Consider the following 6,742-nt stretch of genomic DNA (forward strand, 5'->3'; position numbering starts at 1 on the left):
GACAGTATTATAAAATAATACGGCCACTTTGGAAAAATATTTTGGTATTTTCGCAAAAGGTTGAACATAGCATTATCATATGGGACAGCAATTCCACTCCTAAATATATTCCCAAGAGAAATGAAAAGTTATGCCCATCAAGAACTTGTACTTACTTCACTATCCATACTAGCATTATTAATAGTATCCAAAAAAGTGAAAACAGTTTAATATCTATGATTGGATATTCATATCCTTATGAATGGATAAACAAAATGTAGATTTATCCATACAACTAAATATTAATTGGCTATAAAACTAATGAAGTGTCTACAGACATGCCACCCTGAACAAGCCTGATCCTGTCTGATCTTGGAAGCTAAGCAGGGTTGGGCCTGGTTAGTATTTGTGTGTGAGATCACCTAGGAAGACCAGGTGCTGTAGGCATAAAAAAATAAAAAATAAGGGATTGTAAGCTTACAGGGTCTTTGCAATCTATGAGGTCAACCAAGGGTTACCTTGCCTAAAAAATAAAAATAAAATAATGATGTATATGCTACTATATGAATGAACCTTGAGGATATTATGTTAAGTGAAAAGAGCCAGTCACAAAAAGCCACAAGTTGTATGATTCTATTTATTTGAAATGTTTAGACTAGTCAAATCCATAGAGACAAAAAAGTAGATTAGTGGTTTGCAAGGGCTGATGGGAAGAGGCAATGGGGTGTGACTGCTAATGAGTACGGTGTTTCATTCTGGATTGATGAAAATGTTCTAAAATTAGTTAGTGGTGATGGTTGGACAATCCTGCATATTTACTAAACACTGAATTGTACATATTACAAGAATGAATTTTATGGTCTGTGAATTACATCTCAATAAAGCTGTCATTTAAAAAAGTGTTTATCATCAAGAGGATTTGAATGAAATGAGCAACCATCCTGACTGAGGTATTCCCAGGACTCAGGATTTCTAGAGCTAAAACTGAAACGATCCAGGCAAACAGGAATGTGTTTGTCACTCTGACTCACGGGAGGAATGCTTAATTAAGATTTGAAAGATAGATAGGAAATTAGTAGATGAAGTGAGGAGAGAATTGCACATACTAATGCTTCGTGATAGGAGGCAGAAATAGTTTATGGGAATAAAAAAAAAATAGTGATGAGGGCCTGGTGAATCAGTTTGAACCGAAACTGAATTGAGGAGGTAGGTAAGGTGCAGGCTTCCATGTGCTACAGGAGAAAGTAAAGTCTCGAGGTGTTTATATATCTGGCTCTTCAAATATGAAACAGTCTCCATTTGAACTTCAGTGGGGTCTTATCAGTGTAGGAGATAGGGTTTGGTACTTAGGAGGCACACAATAGATATCTAGGGACACGTAGTAAGTCCAGTATTTTTATTTCTGACCTTTGGTTCAATGATGTGCAAATGGATGTCCCGTTGTTTCCAGCTTTCAGGCTTCTTTTTTCATTTTTCCTCTTTTGCTTGTTACCTGTCAGCTGGAGAGACTAGACTAAACTTCACAGAACTGAGAGGAGCCCAGACAGGTACTTCTCTAAAGCAAGGACAGCAAAGGGATGACTGTGCTCTCTAAGGAGGAAACTGACAACCAGAGCTAAGAGTTTTTGGCTTTTAATTAAGTAACTTATGCCTGAAACTGGCAGCAGTTTATCTGTTGCCCACTCCTCCCTTACAGTAACATATACCTCCCTTTTGCTGCCTGTCAGGATGGCAGCACCTTGAGTTGTCAGAAGGCCCAAAGCATCTCCTGGGTAGCAAGTTGAGCAGATTCAAATGTCAGTGGAAACTTAAGAGAGACAGACAGGATAAAACACAGAGAAAGATGGAGGGGGCGGTGGTGAAAAAAGAAACCGATACTTATGGAAAGAGGGAGAGAATGAAAGAAATTCTAGGAAGTGCATAGCACAGGGTGAAAGAAGGCAGTGGAAATAAGTTATGAGGAGGAGAAAAAGCTACAAAAACTCCCAGGCAGGATGATGTGTATAGAAGAGAATAATTCTATTTTTTTCTAGTCAGGAGAGGACTTCAAATCTCTGCCCTGCTGAGGTTCAAATGCAGGCAGCCCAGTCACTAAAATATTGTTTGTGAATTCCCCAGGTTCTCTTGGAAATTACAGATAAGCCTTACATTAGGGCAGCCAAACAAAAGCTACATTCTTCCTTTCTTAAAATACTGCATTCAAAGCTGCTTTCTTCTCCTCTGCTCAATTATCCTATTTGCACTCAAAAGGAAAGTAGTACTTGAAGGTATATTAGAAAATATTTATTTAGAGTGCTATTTACCACATTGTGCCAAAGTGACAAGGCTAGATAACAAGTAGGGGACATTTTCTTTAGAAAAAGAAATTTTAAACGGTAGCATCAAAGGCAGCATTTCTGTTTCAAAACACAAGAAAATAACCTTATAATGAGGAGTCATAGAGAGAACCGAAGATGCTGCTGCTACCATATATCCATCTTCAAAATCCTATTGTTCTAGTTGAAAGGGAGAGCACTAGAGATGGAAAGAGTCAGTTCATTAGAAGAAAGTAGAAAAGTATAAATAAGTCATGCTCCCTTAAAGGCACATAGGTGAGATGAAATTCATATTTTAAAAAGGGATCTTTCTGCTGTTATTAAAACTTAAAGAACTTTACAAAGCAGCTAGATTACTCTGTACCATTTATTCTGTGAATTTACTTTCTCTATTTCAATTTGGAGCAGGAGACTAGAGGAAAAGAGGGTCAGTTTTCCTTTGATTTTTGTTACTTAACAAGCTTCTTTTATGTTTTCTACCCCTGTGCATTTGCATCAATGCCCACACATTCTCTTTAGAGGGAAATCACATTTTCTTAATTTTCTCTTTATTGCAAAATCTAAACAAAATGTGCAATAATTCTTTTAAGAAGAATCAACAAGGACAAACCAACAGCTTCGGGCCATTTCTTCACCAGCCCCCAAACCTCCACCTGCTATTTATTGAGAACCTGCTGTATACTAGCCACTATACTCGGCACTCATATACTATCCCCATTTAAGGGGTTCTTCACCTGTGAGAGAGTGTCATGTCCTTTGTTAGTCAGAGATTTTTTTTTTAACACATTGTGGATTTTTATTGAAGAAAATGAGTCACCTCCTAACTCTTGCATGCCTATACAGCCATCTCTTTACCTATTCTGGGAGGATGTTAGATGAACTCTTTTTTCCTTTGCACAATGGTTTTCAGTTCGGTTGTCAGAGTAGGAGCATTGTCAGCAACTGTTGGAAACTTGTTAGAAATGCAAAATTTCAGGTCCTGTCTTACACTTCTTGAATTGAAACTCTGGGAGTGAGGCCCAGCAATCGCGATTCTTTTGCATATTTACATTTGAAAAAATTGTTCTATGGCATGAATGGCAAGTCACCAACCCAAGCTCTAGCCATGTTTTTTCTTAATATAGAAATGGAATTAACCAGATTTCAGTAAGTTCAGAAAGTGATTGCAAAGGAAAACATAAAAAATGGAATATAATGGCTTTATTCAGGTTTGCTCGTTTTTAGAAAATTTAATCAAGGACCCAGTAGGAAATGCAGGGAGGTTTCCACTTAATTTATTTTTGTGAAACAGCTTGAAATCTTTGAAAATTGTGACCCTCCCCAACATTGCTGACTGGAAGGCAGGTGTATTAACTTCAGGATTAGTAAAATTCCATGATTCTCATTTGCTGATTATGAAATAGTTCCAGCCTTTCCCTTTCCAAAGGCTTCCAAAGCCTTATAATCTTCCCCTCTCTCAGTTAACACGCAGAAGCTCTGTCCTTGTAGCTGCTTTGATAGAATGCTAGATCTATTTCAGCTAGAATGCTGGAATTTACACGGCATACCATGGTTAGACTACATGAAATTGTCGGTCATTTAAAATAAATGTATCCTATGAGGCATTACTTGGAATTTAACTGGTCTGACCTTTTGGAAAAACACTGTTTTATTTGGAAGAAATAACTTGATATGGTTTTCCAAATCAGCAATGACAGCAGATATTACATTTCCTCACAACTAGAATAAAAAAAAATAGAGTGATGGAAAGGAAAGTAATGAATTTTATCCAGCAATATAGATGTTACCTACACTGAGGAATTTAACATCTCTGACTTTTTATATGCCTACTATCTGATGCACTGTGATTTCTACTTCTCAGACCTTTGCTCATAATGAATAATCAAGTACATACAAAGTAAAAAGACACGGGACTGCTTGACAGAATTCATTAACACTATCTCACTTCTCAGGCAATCCTCTTTCTGTTGACTATCTTTGGAGACTGAGAACTAGAATGGAATTCAGAGAACTGAAGAGTGGGGGGAAGGGAGACTGTATTCTAGACTCTAATGGCTTTGCTTCAAAGTCATGCATCAGAAAGAGTGTTGATAGCAGATTTACCCTCTCTGTCCCCACATGCAATGATTCTCCCCTACAGATTTCTCTCACCTGATATGGACCAAGAGATGTCATAGATGGTTTAGTTATAAATTAAAATTTCAGTGATGGTTCGCCTGTGACATCAAAATTTTTTAATGATAGTATGTTTGGGTAACCCGAGAGGATGAAAGTGTTTCTATGTCAATAGATGGGCTGTCTGTCTTTATGTTTCTCTGTGGTTTTATTTTCATATTCCTTTTCCACAGGTCCCCATATGCGATTAATGTGTGAGAATCTTAGAGAGAAAAGATTATAAAGAAATTATGTTAGTACAGGCATGACAGGTTGAGTTTTCTTTGAAGCAGAGTGTAAGTAGACAGAGATTAGCATGCAGGACTTTAATTAAAGAGTACTCTTGAGATCAACACCTCTAGAAGGTAGGCAAGGATGAAGGATTGGGTGAAGAGAAAAGCTATGATGCAGTCTCTGTGACTTTCTCAGTTGGCTCCATCAGTAGCTCTTGGACCTTGGCTACCTAGCTGAGACAAGGTGAAGTAAAGATTTATGTTAATCAGTCACTGGGGTTGGGACGACTGTAAGAAGGTGTGACTTTGGACAGTAAATTTTCTTTAGTCAAATGGAGGCCATCACAAACAGGGCTGATAGGTGGTGTTCTTTTGGACACATTCTTAACAGGTAGCGGAATAAACTTTTCCTGATAGGGGTTCTGGGTGGCTCATTATAGCATCTGCAACAATAGGTGAGTGAGTAGTTCCTCTCAGGAGAGCACCTGAGGTATAGTCAACATTTTAGAGCTCATAGATCTGAGAGAGAGTTTTACAGGAAGGCTACATTGATACTTGACTCACCTACAGCCTAAGATTTGAAGATACTCCCCAAAGAGAATATGACCAAAGGGTATAAAGCTGACCATATGTGACAATTATAAAGCTGCTGTTGCTGCTGCTTCTCCTTCTCTTCCTCCTCCTCTTCTTCTTCCTCTACTTCTACTTCTTTTTTTTTTTAAGTGCAGTTAAAATGTGTGGCCAAGAAACCAAAATCCGAAATGTCTGAAAAATATTGTGCTTGCAGAATTATGTTTATTTTATTCAAATCTTCCATATTATTGTTCCCACAATTCCTCCTTTAATGCTGATCTTTCTTAAATGGAAGTGCAACCACCTCTGGTGTGGTTTAATGGTGTTCAGTGAGGTTCCTGATAATCATTAGAGTTCTATTCATTGCTCAGAAACTTAGACTTCTTATATACAATAGGAACACCAACTGGCATTCAGAGGGGTGAAGAAATGTCGTTTTCATGCCATCGAGGAATATGATACCTGGTATAATTGTTTTAGTAAAATACAACAGAGATCCTGCCAAGTGGATTGTCTTTGCATACATAGTGACTCTATGGGGACTAATGGGGACAAAAATGTTTATGTTACCTGATTTACCGAGCTATCATCTGTTACATCACAGTAACACTAACACGTAAAAAAATAACAACATAATTTTGTACAGACTTCCCCACTCCAAGATCATTTCAGATAATGATTCCATTATATAAGAGGCATATGACTTAAGGCAATACCCGTGGGTAAAGAGCATTGCTTTGTCATTAGAAGGATCTTCTTCTGAAGTTTTATCTCTGCTTATTATAACGGCTTTGGATGACTATTCTTCTGAAGTCACAAATCTCACAGAATTGTTTTGAGAATTAAATGTAATAATGCATCTAAACTTTAGCACAGTACATAGCAATAATTCAATACATATTAGCTATTATTATTATTATTGTTGTTATTATTATTACCCAAGCACTTTGGATTTCTGTAAACAATGGAATTTATGCACACCAAAAAGCCCTACTAAAGAATTAAGTGAGGTAGATGTAGGGTTTTACTTGAATCCTGGACTTCTGGGTCTTCCTTATGTTCTTAAGAAGTTCTAAACTTCAGTTATTTTTGGATTTGAACCATTATTTTGAATAGAACAAATTATCATAAGCTAGAGTCGGAAGCCTAGAGCTGTTTCCTTTGGGAAGATAACCTACTTATACTTATCTCAATACACTCATTTTTGTTTCTTTTTTTAAAAAATCACATCACCGAAATAGAACTTGTGGGATAAATTGTCTTATACTCCATTGCCAATAAAATAACATCAATGAAAACCACCTGGGATGGTTATGTCTATTGACATTTTTACTCCTGCAGTTATTCTTTTTTCTTTTTCCCTCCTCCCCCCAAGCACTAATGAGATTTCATACTTGGATTCTATTTAAATATCTGTGGTTGATTAAATAGACAATGGTCTTCTATCTTGGTCATTTACAAGTTAATGGTATGTCTGGACAGACTGCA

The 6,742-nt window shown here is 37.1% G+C and overlaps 1 pseudogene; it reads left to right on the top strand.

The window, feature by feature from the left end:
• Window positions 1-307: 307 nt before the first annotated feature.
• LOC118603615 lies at window positions 308-426 on the top strand (annotated as a pseudogene).
• The last annotated feature ends 6,316 nt before the right edge of the window (window positions 427-6,742 follow it).

This window comes from Rousettus aegyptiacus, unplaced genomic scaffold (assembly GCF_014176215.1).
Source record: "Rousettus aegyptiacus isolate mRouAeg1 unplaced genomic scaffold, mRouAeg1.p scaffold_m13_p_5, whole genome shotgun sequence".
NCBI lineage: Eukaryota > Metazoa > Chordata > Mammalia > Chiroptera > Pteropodidae > Rousettus > Rousettus aegyptiacus.